This window comes from Engraulis encrasicolus, chromosome 15 (assembly GCF_034702125.1).
Source record: "Engraulis encrasicolus isolate BLACKSEA-1 chromosome 15, IST_EnEncr_1.0, whole genome shotgun sequence".
NCBI classification, from domain to species: domain Eukaryota; kingdom Metazoa; phylum Chordata; class Actinopteri; order Clupeiformes; family Engraulidae; genus Engraulis; species Engraulis encrasicolus.
Window position 1 is genome coordinate 20,870,895 of NC_085871.1, and position 14,760 is coordinate 20,885,654.

The following is a 14,760-nucleotide window of genomic DNA, read 5'->3' on the forward strand; positions in this document are numbered from 1 at the left end:
AAATCAATTTCTGAGGTCTTTTTTGGCAGCCATCTTGGAAAATGGCCACCATTTCAAGTGGCCAATCAGGTAGATTTGATCGTATTGGTCTTTAGCACATACATGTTGAATTTCATGCTTGTATCATCATTTTCTAGGTCAATTCTATGCAATAAATCAATTTCTGGGGTCTTTTTTGGTGGCCATCTTGGAAAATGGCCGCCATTTCAAGTGGCCAATCAGGTGGATTTGATCACATTGGTCTTTAGCACATACATGTTGAATTTCAGGCTTGCATCATAATTTTCTAGGTCAATTCTATGCAATAAATCAATTTCTGGGGCCTTTTTTGGCGGCCATCTTGGAAAATGGCCGCCATTTCAAGTGGCCAATCAGGTAGATTTGATCGAATGGGTCTTGAGCACATACCTGCCGAATTTCACGCTTGTATCATAATTTTCTAGGTCAATTCTATGCAATAAATCAATTTCTGGGGCCTTTTTTGGCGGCCATCTTGGAAAATGGCCACCATTTTAAGTGGCCAATCGGGTAGATTTGATCAAATGGGTCTTGAGCACATACCTGCCGAATTTCACGCTTGTATCATAATTTGCACGATTTTCCCTGTAGCCGCCCTACTAATGCCACTGCCACTGACTTCAATGTTGAACACAGTCAGGCCAGCAGTCTAACCCATGACTGTGGTTTTGAGTAATGAACAAGGCTGAGACTTTTTAAAGCCTCAGGAAGCTTTTACCAGTGTTTAGAGTTAATTCGTTGATTCAGATGATTAGGTTAATAGCTTGTTTAGACAGCCTTTTCATGATATGCAATTTTTTTGAGATAGGAATTTTGGGTTTTCATGAGTTGTATGCCAAGATCATCAATATTAAAACAAAACAAGACCTGAAATATTTCAGTTGGTGTGCAATGAATCTAAAACATATGAAAGTTTATTTTTTTATCATTACATTATGGGGAAAAAATGAACTTTAACACAATATGTTAATTATTTGAGAAGGACCTGTACGTACGTATATGTTTTCATTTGTCCCAATTTGAGCCAAATTGCCATATCCAGGCCAGATCTGGGCCGCCATTTGGAGACCACTATCCTACTGGGGCCTAGAAGACTGTAAAAAAAAACAAGTGAAAAAGCATCACCACGTAATCATGCACTGTCAAAACAATTTGGCTTGTAGAGCAGAATCAATACGTGGGTCAACGACGGGGTTTTCAACTTGCAAAAAAATCAGGGTATTTTAAAAGTCTTGGTTAATAGATATTTAGCCGTTCTTTGCGGACAGGAATATTAATGCCTTTGAATAGTGACCACATATTAGAGAGTTCTGGAAATAAAGAATTATTATACTGTATGCATTTGAAAGCCACATAAACACAATGACTTGTAGAGTCAGAAATTGGTAAATGAGGAAAAAAGGTAAAAAGGCATCACAATGGAAGATCATACGAATATGAATACTTTATTGTCCACAATGTGGAAATTTGTCTTCAGTTTCACCACATACAAACGATTAAGCATTAATCTCACTATAGCCTACCCAAATCAAGCATTTCAGACACATCTGCACAAACCAGAGGAGAACATCAAGTTATTAAACATTGAAATACTAAGTTAAGAATAATGTGTGTGTGTGTGTGTGTGTGTGATGTGTGATTTCACACACACACACACATGCACAAACTGTATCGGCACTTTTGTGGATATACGTAGTGGTATGATTATGAGCTGTGCTTGTGTACTTTGGAAGCATGGACAAACGCATCAGTTTTATGTGGAAATGTTTGTAACTTATGTGAGTGGCTGTAGCTATTGTTTGATCTTCATGACTGCATGGTAAGTTGCTTTGTATGACACACGTCACATTAAAACTGAGGCATAATAACACACTATGTAAAGTTCTTGAAAGCTGCTAGAAATTTGAGTACTGTGCACCAGTAGTTAATTTTATAGGCTACCGGTGCTAACATAGTAAGTAATGCATCATTATTAACCTAACAACCAGTAGGGTAAGTGATAGGCTACACGTTTCTTTGCGTTCCAAATATAATCTGTCCATTTAAATATAACTTACATTTAAGTTATTCATAACATATAATTAGGCTATCTAGGTTAATGTTACAGTTGGGTAGGTGTAGCCTACTTTTTCGTTCATTCATTATTCTATTTTGGAAGTCGCAGGAGAAATCAAAAAGGACTCATTTGTGATGTTTTACGCTTGAAAATCACTTGTGAAATTGAATCCTGCGCCATGTTTTGTTATCTGTTACGTACTGAAAATGAAACACTGAATCGTGGAAAAAAGAAAAAAGCAATGAAGAAAAATGCCCTTCGAATTGCGACTTTGGTTTATTTAGGACCCAGAATTTGGGTGACCTGGAAGTAATCCAGCCTGGAAGTATAGGCTGTGGTTCGAGCCCATTCTCGGGAAAAATCAACTAAATGCTTCGTGGTGCCGCTTCGATATAGCCTCATTTTTCGTAGTTGGGCAACTGTCGTCGAGAGTGGGTGAGAGAGAGCGAGTGAGAGAGAGAAGCGTGCATTCCAGGAGGGGAGCGCTGTCGTTGTGTCAGCTTCATGCCATGTCTCCCTTCCTCCAACATTATCCCTAACATTAACCCTAAACCTAACCCTAACCTTAACCCTAACCTTAATCTTAAATCACTTGTTTGAACCCAGGGCTTTGAACCGTTATTTTTTTCCAAACGGTTCGTTCCGAACAGAAACAGAATTATTTCGTTTCCGGTTATGTGTTCCACCAATAAATTGATGTTCCCGAACCGGTTAGAACAAAAATATATTGTTCCCGGAACGGTTAATTTCGTTCCTGTCAGTTGATTACTCCCCATACGCCTAACTGATGTTAATTAACCAAGAAAGACGGAAGTGCAAATGGGTCAGCCTACATTCCAAACTGTTTATTCAAGTGGATGAAAAGAATATCCTTCAGAATTTTGTCATTCAGGGACGAACTAAGCGGAGAAGCGGAGAATAAACCTCAATGATAAAAATGCGCGCTCCATGCTGACTTGGGTCATGGGGAGAGCTGAAGCGGCCATGGATGCCCATTAACGAAGAACATTCTCAGTGCGCTTTAAACACCCTTCTCTGCAAGATCTAACAATGATGCAATGGAAACTTTGCCCTTTTGTATGACAGTGTTATTTAAGATGTGGAGTGGAGACTTTGTATTCCACAGCTCTTTCTCCATTCTTTCTCCATCAGAGAAAGTCTGATGTCACACAGGACATGAACCTCAGCCGTCATGGAAACGTGCGCAGGAAAAGAATTACTTTTTTTTGTTTGAGGAACGGTATTAACCGGTTACCATAATTTTTAAATAAGTGTTCCCGTTCCAGAACATAAAAAATAATAAAGTTTCCGGTTTCGTTTCTGTTCCCTGTAAAATACAAAAAGTTCCCGGTTTTCGTTTTCGTTCCTTGAACCGGTTCAAAGCCCTGGTTTGAAATGTTTGATTACCGTCGTTTCCAGTTAGCCTTCACTCGCGCTTGATTGTTGACGTCCGTCCGCATTATTCTTCCCCCCAGAACCAAACTACCCCAATTGTCAGTTCCCCCTTTCGTCGCCCAACCACGAGAAACGAGGCTATTCGTAAAGGCACCACGATAGTTGGTTTTTTTCAGTTTTTCTCGTAAAAACTTCACGAAAGGCCCGAGTTACTGTTTTGCTTGTTTTTATGTATTTTGGCCTTCCAGCTCCAAAAAAAACATGAATTGGGGAAATCACGTTATTAGAATATTGTAATAATATCACCATTTTCTTCCAGAAATGGAAAGAAATTCGGGTCACATCTAATCAGTTGACATTTGGTACTTTCTAAATAACATGTCATTGTTCAATACTTGGTTAGGGCTGTCTTTGGCTGTGTCTCAAAACACATACTTGTGCACGCTGGAAATTTCAGTTGACCCAGTGCACTGAAAGGGCCAGGATGATCCCCTAACAATGGCGGTAAATTTTTATTTAAAATTTTTCCAAAAACAAATGCAGTAAAGCACTGAATACGAACCACCAAGAAGGCAAGTTAATCTGAATACAAGTTCCTGTTTGCTTATTTATTGTTTGATGCCACTTATATCCTGCTGCACAGCAATTAAAATAGGGTGCAGCAATATGCAGAGGGGAAACAGGTAGAGGATTGTGCTTTGTGACTGACACCGAGAAAAGTGTAATTACTTACACAGATGAAATCTTCCGACCCAAAGTACCAATTTTCACTCACAATACCCGTGTAATAAATCCATTTGACAACGTCTTGAAATTATAGTTGAGCTTTAATATTTGTCTTCACAGTTTGAAAACGCACATGAACTGATTAAAATAGCTACTAATGGAGTAAAAATGACCTAATATCTGCCGGGGATGCAGAGTTTTCCAAGTAAGGAACCGGTTTGAATGAATTGCTTCCTGACCAGTGCTTCTCCTAGAGATGCGCAGTTAGTTAGGAACCTAGTCCTTATGTAAATTATGCTCTCAGCATTGTAATCTAATCATTTTAACTTCTGTACATAATATTCATCAGTTGAAACATTTTGAAATGTTTTGTTTAGCTTACATATAAGGAATGTTCATTAAAATGTGAATTAAAAAAATAAATCCACTGTAACTAGTGTTTAAAAATCGGTATGGTGCTCTTAAAATAATTGTTCAAGAAGACGCTTTTGTACACCTCTGTAGGTGGGCAGGTGCGTAGGATATTACCCCAGTGGGGTTGTCATTCAAGTGCAAAGAAATCCTGCACACTGTCCATTCCATCAACAAACTTTAATACAGCATGAAGGTCGGATGACCGAAACAATGTATTAAGCTTTGTTGGTGGAATAGACAGTGTGCGGGATTTCTTTGCTCTAAAAATAATTCATAGACAAAACCTTAGCAGGTGTGCTGAAAAAAAATTGGCGCGCGCTCTGCAAATGTCAACTGATTTGATGTGACCCGAATTTCTTTCCTTTCTTTTGAAGAAAATTTTAATACAATATTCTAATAATGTGATTTCCCCAATTCATGTTTTTTTGGAGCTGGAAGGCCAAAATACATAAAAATAAACAAAAGAATGATTGGAATAGTTCTAGATGTGGACAATGCATCTATAATCCATAAAAGCTAGAAATTATTGATAGAATTATGGAAATAAATCAACCTTTTCCATGATATTCTAATTATATGGCCAGGATCTGTAAATACGGTATGCCAGTCTGTGGTGTATGGACTAGCTGAGAGATTCACCCTTCAACTTAGACGACTTTGAAAACTGTTATCTGCGTTTCCGTACTACAAAAAAGAAAAAAAGCATGACCCATCACAAAAAGTCAAAGCAAATTTAATATCATAGCAAATACAGTTGGGGGGCAAAAAAATGTAATACAAATCAGACAAATAATCTTCTGCATGACACCAACATGCAACAATGCATTATTTGGTATTTGATAATGACATTTAATAAAAGCTGCAGTTAAAATTCAGTCTCAGACACACACACACACACACACACACACACACACATATACGCAAAGACAAACACACACACGCAAAGACAAACACACACACGCAAAGACAGACACGCAAAGACACGCACACACACACGCAAAGACACGGACACACAAGTAAAGACACACGCACACAAAGATAAACACACGTGCTATACACACATTCTCGCACACACAAACCACTTACACAGGCCCACAACCTCTCTCAAACACGCTGAACACTGCCGCTGCTGGCGGCAGAGCTCATGATCCAGAGCATACGCCGTCCGGGACCACAACCGGGTGCAGTGGACCCAGCTGAGCCCGGGTGAGCACTGCAGTGAACGCCTTCCTCTATACTCCATCGACACTGCCTCACACCTGCGCAGTAAGGCATTCCACTTACCCTGTTGGCCACCCACCCCAAGGAAGCAGAAGGAACCGTGCACCCAACCGCCACTAGGAACGCCCAGCCAGGACATCAGGACTGGCCCCCCGGGTGACTATGTCCGCCATGCCCACAGTACCCAGAGTTCACCACCAATCTCAGACGTCAGCGGAGATCAAGTTCTCCAAGAAGAAGAAAGAAATGTGCCTCGGCCAGAACTTGCTGGGAGACAGAGTGAAAGAACAAACATCAGAAGAGAGCCGTTAAGCCAAGCTTCTACTCTACTCTACCCTACCCTACATGCAGTGGAGCTGCAGCCATGGTGTCGTCGTGAGGATGGTTGAGGCCAAGGCCAAGGCCAAGCTGAACCCTCTTGACGACAACGGTGACCATGTCAAGGCGAAGATGTACATGGCAGTGCTTGCAGCACGGATGAAGAACTACTTCCACAAGCACTGCCGAATAAAGGTCAAGACGTGGCATCACCAAGTAGACAGCCAGACCATCTCTGGTGCAATACAGCGTGAAAGTTATGAATGCCAAACCTTCTGCAAACGGGAGTTGGCAATATCTAGAGCATTACGACTGAGATTGGTGATGGACTCCAGGTGTTGTGAATATAGCAGGCCAGCATCAGGCCAGTCCTGAAGACCCAACTGAAAGTTCCAAGTGAAAGCGTGGTGCACAGTTCCTTCAGTGACCAAGGAAGTCAGTAAAATACGTTGCTTAACAAGCAAGAGACATTGTAACAAGAATGCAGAAGGAAGCATTCAATGCAGTACTCACCCGAAGTCAGCTGAAGTCACAACACCCAATTACAGTACAGAATAGTGCACAGTCCAAGTCTAGAACTCCACCACCAACAGTAGCAGCAGTCCACACACGTTCTACACACACACACACACACACACACACACACACACATTCTACACAGTACACAGTACACACACACATTCTACACAGTACACACTACACACTACACACACACACACACACACACTCTCTCTCAAACAGACTCACACACAAACACATGCATACTTTGTGATGATGTAAACCCAAAATAAAAAGCTGCAGTGAACATTCAGTCCCTTACACACAAACACATTCATCAAACATCCACCTCTTGTATTGTAGAAAATAAAAATGAACTGAAAAACAAAACTGTTGAGATCATGCCAGTTAGCAAATGTAATGTAAAAAAAAAAACTGTATCGTCATTGTCATTAGTTTAGATTCTGACCCCCCTGTCTTGTGTTAGTTGGTTTGTTCGTAGGTCTGTTTTTTGCCATTTCAGTGCACACGTACCCTCTGTGGCGATGGTTAGAACTAGTATGACCGAAGTACACAGATACACACATGCATACATGCCCAAACTATGTCCATAATGGTGGTGGGGGGCTTGGATAGGGCAGATGTTAGTCTGATTGTTGGGGGTTGCTGGTTGTTGGTGACTGAGCGGAGGGGAGGTTGAAGGAGAAGAGCAGGGTTGTTGGGAGGAGAAGAGCAGAGCATGGTTGTTGGTAGAAGAGCAGCTGGGTTTTTGGCAGGAGAAGAGCTGGGTTGCTGGAAGTAAGGTGCTACTATAACAATACTGGCTGGCCCCTGTTTCACCTGGCTTGGTGGCAGGCTTACGGTATAGGGCCTGGGTCTTGAGCTTGATGAGCTCCCCTCAGGTGTCCTGCTCAAGAGGCTGGCTGCCTTTCAGGGTGGCTACCCTCTCGGCCAAGCCGCACATGCAGAAGAAGAGCATGAAGTCGTACATGACGGCGCACATACCATCACAGATCATGGGACCCAACCAGTGCACCTAGAGGAGGAGGGAATAATAGAAACCATATTCAGAGACATCGGTGCAAGACAGAACAATCTTAAGCACATTCTGCAAAAACACCAATACACAATGTAATACCTAATTTAATTGAATACTTCTTTACACATAAACAGTGCAGACCACATACATCTACATATGACCTGAAAGTACCGTATTGGCCCGAATATAAGACGTAGTTTTTGTTCTAAAAATAGTACTCTAAAAAGGGGGGTCGTCTTATTTCCGCGCGCTAGAGAAAAAAGTAAAAAAAAAAAATTTTTTTTTTTTTTTTTACTTAACCTGAATGCGGCCATTAGCCTATGCTTCACAACAATGCACACAACTCAATAACGGATGGGTTATGAGATTGTTTTGTCCATATCAAATTTGCAGATGCTTGTTTCGTTATGACTGTTGCACCGCACGTCTATCAACTGTCAATGTCAACGCGATGCGGACGACAGTGCATGGGGAAAAACACAAGTCAATCGCGGCCCGTTGCTCTGCTTTTATTTGTGTTTGGTTTTACAGTCTCATCATGAAAGCTTTGGTCGTTCTCTCTGGTCAGCCGACAACACCACTAGAAACTAAAGAAATGAAGGGTGATTTGACGAACAACCTGTAGGCTAAGTTTGGGATGCTGTCATCAACCAATCAATGGTCATCTGTGTGTGCCCGAGAAAGCGGTGCATTTGCCTATGCCTCGCAACGATGCAACAACACAGAATAATGGTTAAGGCAAGAGATTGTCTTATTCATTTCGTACCAAGGGTAAAACTCCTAGTGATTTTATATGAACATCAATCGGACTTCTAATGTCAACGTGGTTCTGATAGGCAGCGCATCGGTTTCAAGTGCAATGCGTCAATCTGCCTTTGGTCACATTCGGTTTCTATAGTCCAACGGAAAACTTTGGATGCATAAAATGAACGGCGATTTGGCGAGACAGCTGCTGGTTAGCTATTGCTGTCAACTAAGCATTTCGCAAAATCTGTGCATTGCACAATAGATTGCCTATCTCTACTGGACTGGTTGCCTGGCTGGCGCAGACTAATGCTCTGAGTGTAGGCTTTGTTGCGTCGCACTTTAAACAGGCGGGCCCAGGCAGGCGGCTGTAGCCTGTAGGTGCCTATTGGCGCTTGACAGGTGAAGTGAGTAAAGAAAGGAAAAGGATATGAGTAACCATCTGTGGTCTTATATCATGGAAATTCCATGAAAATTATATTGTGAAATTTGTTCTTTGTAAAAAGCCTCAGATTTTCCAACAAATTAAAAACTGCATTTTGAGAAAAGTTTCCAATGTGAAACAAAATTAAGTCTTCAAAAAACGTTTTTCCCCAAAACATGAGCCTGAAAATGGGGGGTCGTCTTATAATCAGGATCGTCTTATATTCGGGCTAATACGGTAGTTTACAAACAATGAGAGGGTATAAGCATGTTTTTAATGTATATATTTTTTCTTACCCAGTGGTTCATGACGTTTGTCTTGAAAATAGCAAGGGTGAAGGCTCTGGCAGGGTTCATTGCAGCTCCAGTGTAGAACATCTGAAACAAACGTAAAAAAGTAAGGAAGCAAGATATTGTCGCACTCTAGATGTGTTGAGAAATCAGCGCGTGTGTGGCCCCAAATAGAACAGTTCAAGGGTGAGAGCAGGTTTGCACATTGAAAAAGACACTAAGGTGAAGCGAAAGGAGTTTTGTCTGACAGCAGAGCAGACGTTTCAGGGTTCTGCCTGCGCAGGTGTCACAGAAATCAAGCTAAATCACACTAAAGAAAATTCTTGTGCAGGTATGTTCTTGTACAGGGGTGGAGCACAAAATTCCCTATGTTCAAACAGCTCTAATGGACCCCTTTATATTATTAACAGGCTTACATAAAACCAAATCCCTGTGGGGGCCCCTTCCACAGATTTTTTTAAACGTAATTTTCTTAAACTTAATCAAAACAAAACTGGAGCCATCATCATTGCCACCCCATCATTACTTAAAAAGATAAACCTTTCTCAGTTCTCTATCCCTGACTATTTTACCTCCACTTCCTCTGAAGTAAAAAATCTGGGCGTCTTCATTGACTCTTCGCTCTCCTTTGAATCCCATATTAAACACCTCACCAAAACTGCTTTTTCCATCTTAAAACCATCTCCAGACTCCGCCCTTCTCTTACCCCTACCTCTGCTGAGACCCTCATTCACGCTTTCGTAACCTCCAGATTAGATTATTGTAATGCCCTACTCACTGGTCTCCCTACTAAATTGATTAACCGTCTACAATACATTCAGAACTCAGCAGCTAGATTACTTACACACACCAGGCCCTGGCATCACATTACCCCTATCCTCTATCAATTACACTGGCTTCCTATCCATTCACGTATCCATTTCAAAATTCTCCTCCTCGTATACAAGGCCCAGCACAACCTTGCACCCTCCTACATCACAAGTCTCCTCACCCCATACAATCCCACCCGCACACTACGCTCCACTGACTCACTCCTCCTTACAGTTCCCTCCACACACCTGCGCACCATGGGCGACAGGGCATTTAGTGTTGTTGGCCCTAAACTTTGGAATTCTCTTCCACTGTCACTTCGTCAGTGTTCTTCACTGTCTACTTTTAAATCTAAGCTGAAGACACACCTTTTCACTTCTGCTTTTCCACTTCATTGACAGGCACTTCCACTTTATTTTAATTATCAGTTTATTTTTATTTTACACATTTTTTCCCCCTCATTTTCAAATAAGCAAAAGTAGAATGCATTGGTAAATAAAATAAAATATTTATTTTTATTGTACTTTTATCTCCATTTTATTTTTGCATTTTAATTACTCTCCTATTGTTAATTCACTGAAGCTTTGTTGTACTTTCCCTACTGTTATGTATTTGCTTTGATTGTAAAGTGTCCTTGGGTATTTTGAAAGGCGCTTAAAAATAAAATGTATTATTATTATTATTCACAGTAGTTGACAAACCAACAAAGTGAGCAAGGGATCAAATAAAGGCATGATCAGAATACACTTACTATTAAAGTTATAGACTAACAGAGACAGAATATCAAGAAGAAACCCGGGAAAATAAGATTAAACAATATCAAAGAATATATAAATTACATTTGTCTTCTTTGTATTTCATTGAGGGAAAGAAGTATTTGACCCCTGTGTCCTAAAGAGCAAGGGCTTTTCCAACTAGTACTTTGGCTAGATGTCAGACGTTTCGTTTAGTTGATGACAACATTTGTGCACATATCAGAAAGGAATTTTGTCTTTTCTTTGCAGATCATCTGTAAATCATTAAGATGTAGTGGTTGTAGCTTGGAAAATGGGTGCTTTAGTTCCCTCCATACAATTACTGTAGGCTACATCATGTCTGAAGACTGTCTAGGCCACGTCATGACCTTAATCTGCTTCCCATAGAGATAGAAAATTAGATGAAGTGACCCCATCCCCTTTTTCATGACCATCCTGGCAGCTATTACTTGGAGGTAGACCTGAGAAATGTAAATGAATGGAGAAGGCAGCTCATCGCTGTCAAAGAATTGCTTAATAATGTAAAAATTCCCATCAACCATTGTCCTTGTGTAGTGTGTTGAAGTGTGTTGCTAAATATCTACACTATTAATATAAACTGATCTTAAAATGTACTTAATCGACTCATATGATTTAAGTAGGAATTTAGCCTGACATTTCAAATCTGGTCCTTGATTAATGTCTCACTTCATATTCACACAGTTTTAGTCCCGTTTTGGACAGAGGAGGGAGTATTTGCATTGACTGAAGGTACCTACACTGTACACTAGTTTGGAGTCTGATTGATATGGTGCTGGTGACAATCCAGATGACAAGTTGTTGGAAGTGCCCATCAGGTCTGCGGGACCAGAACTCTTAATTGCTGGAAGGGAGTGAAATACTTCTTTCCCTCAATGAAATATGACTTAATATTCTTTGAAGTTAATTTCTGTATTTTCTTTTTGAGAATTTGTGTCTGCATGTTAGAATACACCTACCATGAAAATGACGGACTATTCAGGGCGCCGTGATGCAGCGCGCTAAGCCCCCCACATTTGGGCTTGCACGCCCAAGGCTTGCACACCCAGGATTCGAATCCGGCCTGGGTCATTTGCCATCCCTTCCCCTTCTCTCTCTCTCCACATTCGCCTCCTGGCGCTCTTCATCGTCCTATCTGAAAAAAAGGCGAAAAAGCCCATAAAAAACAAATTTTAAAAGAAAATGACTGTTCATGCCTTTATTAGTAAGCAAATCAAAATCAGAAAAGGGATGAAATGCTTATTATTCTCACTGTACCTGGTGACTCAGTCCAATGTTGTCCCCCTATTTATGACACACCCGCTTATATGCTATGAGAAAGAGGGATCAATGCAAGTGTATGTGTGTGACACTCACTCTCATGACGTGTGCCATGGTGACAGAAGCCAATGGTCATGGCAGTAGAGCCCATGCATCCATTCCTCCTCTCATCCATCACAGAAAAGATGCAGATGACCAACTGCATGGTCAGGAAGATCAATGTAGTGACCATGCATAGCTGGAGCTATATAAACACACAGACAGAGACACAGACAGACAGACAGACAGAGACACAGACAGACAGACAGAGACACAGACAGACAGACAGAGACACAGACAGAGACACAGACAGAGACACAGACACACAGACAGACACACAGACAGACAGAGAGAGAGAGAGAGAGAGAGAGAATTCATTTGACAACAATGTTACACTGAAAGTACAGTATTTAAGGGTATTCTCTTAGGTTAAATAACATTAAATGTTACATTGGCTTTTTACTCACACCACGCAGCGAGGAACGATGGAGGCTGTCAATCAAAGCAAACCCGTGCCCAGGCATAAACCACCGCGACACCTCCCACTCGATCTCAGGGGGTTTGAGGAGAGCTGGATTGCTGGGAGGAGAAGAGCTGGGTTGCTGGAAGTAGGGGGCTACTATAACAACTCTGGCTGGCCCCTGCTTCTCCTGGCTTGGTGGCAGGCTTACGGTATAGGGCCTGGGTCTTGAGCATGATGAGCTCCCCGCAGGTGTCCTGCTCCAGATGTCAGCTGCCTTTCAGGGTGGCTACCCACACGGCCAAGCCGCACATGCAGAAGAAGAGCATGAAGTCGTACATCACCTGCATGAGGATGGAAGAACAAAGACCATGTTATAGTTACATGTGAGCTGCAGAGACATTGGAGCAAGGCAGAACATGCAGTGCATGACGCATTCTGCAAAACACTAATACACAATGTAATACCTAATTTAATACTTCTTGACACACAAACAGTGCTGCAGACCACATTGCATACTTCTTGATACACTAACAGTGCTGCAGACCACATAATTCTATATCTGACTTGAAAGTAGTTGCAATGGGATGGTATATGCACGTTTGTAAATGCATAATTTGTATACAATTTTCTTACCCAGTGGTTCATGAAGTTCCTCTTGACCATAGCAGGGGTGAAGGATCTGTCAGGGTCCATTTCATCTCCAAGGTGGAACATCTGAAACAAAGTGTTCAGCGTTGAGTATTAGCTTTAATGTAAAAAAGTAAGGAAGCAATATGTTGTTGAGACCTGGATGTGCAGAGAAATAATCATGTGTGTGGACCGCAGTAGAACAGTTCAAGTGTGATAGCAGGTTCGCACATTGAAAAAGTATTTGATCCCTAGCTGAATTTGTTGGTTTGTCAATTGATAAAGACATCAGTCTAATCTATAACTTTAACGGTAGGTGCATTCTAACAGACAGAATATCAAAAAGAAAATCTGGAAAATAACATTAAAGGTGCACTGTGCAAGATGGTGGCCAGAGTAGGTATTGCAACTATGCTGGTCATTGAAACTGTGCTGTCTACTGTCAAATTGGATCTTTTCATTAACATTTACTAAATAATGAACTAATATTTACTAGTATGACCAAAGTACAGAAGTTGTGCAGCTAAAAATGTCTATTTCTGGAAATTCAAAATGTTGGACAATGGAGGGACCCCCCTTCCCATGTATGAATAGTGCAATTTCCCCAGTCATAATTAATACTTAGAATTTGAATGGTGAGTAAGTATTCCTGAAAAATGTAACATGTGTGAATGGGAAGCATGAATTCTGGAAATAAACTACTTAAAATATTACATGGTGCACCTTTAAAGAATACAATATTAATTACATGTTTGGCTAAAGGGGTCAAATACTGATTTCCCCTCAATGAAATACGAAGTACTACTTGTAAAAGCCCTTGCTCACAGAGGTCAGACGTTTCGTTTAGTTGATGACGTTTGTGCATATATCAGAAGGGAATTTTGTCCAATTTTCTTTGCAGATCATCTGTCTTTAAATCACTAAGATCTAGTGAATGTGGCTTGGCAAATGGGTGCTTGAGTTCCCTCCATACCATTATTGTAGGGTACATGTCTGGAGACCGTCTAGGCCTCTTCATGACCTTAATGTGCTTCCCATAGAGATAGAACATTAGACTAGAGGTGACCAAGAAATTTAGCCTGACATTTCAAATCTGGTCCTTGATTAATGTGTCTCCATATCCACACAGTTTTAGTCCAGTTTTGGACAGTGGTCAGATGTTCTCCATTGATTTGCATCGACTAAAGGTAAATACACTACCTACACAAGATGGAGGCGGCACTTGCCGTTTTCCAGTGCTGTTGCAAATTGCCAGTGACCTCTAGTCTAATGTTAGACCTCTATGGTGCTTCCACTTGAGCCACTCCTTTGTTGCTTTGGCTGTATGTTGTGGATTGTTGTCTTGTTGGGAGACCCATCCATGACAAACTTTCAGTCTACTGGTGGAGGGAAGGAAAGGATGTTTTTCTGGCCAAGGCACAGCACAACTACATGGCGTCAACAATAAGATGAAGGAAAACATGCATCATAAAATCTTGAGTGCAAACAACCTCAGACCATGTTTCCACTTCCATGCATAATGGTGAGGAGGGTGCTCTTGGGATCATGGGATCATGGGCAGTAAGGCTCTTCCTCCAAACAGTGAGATGTGTTCATGCCAAACAGTTTGATTTTGGCTTTATCTGCACCTCATAATCATATCCTA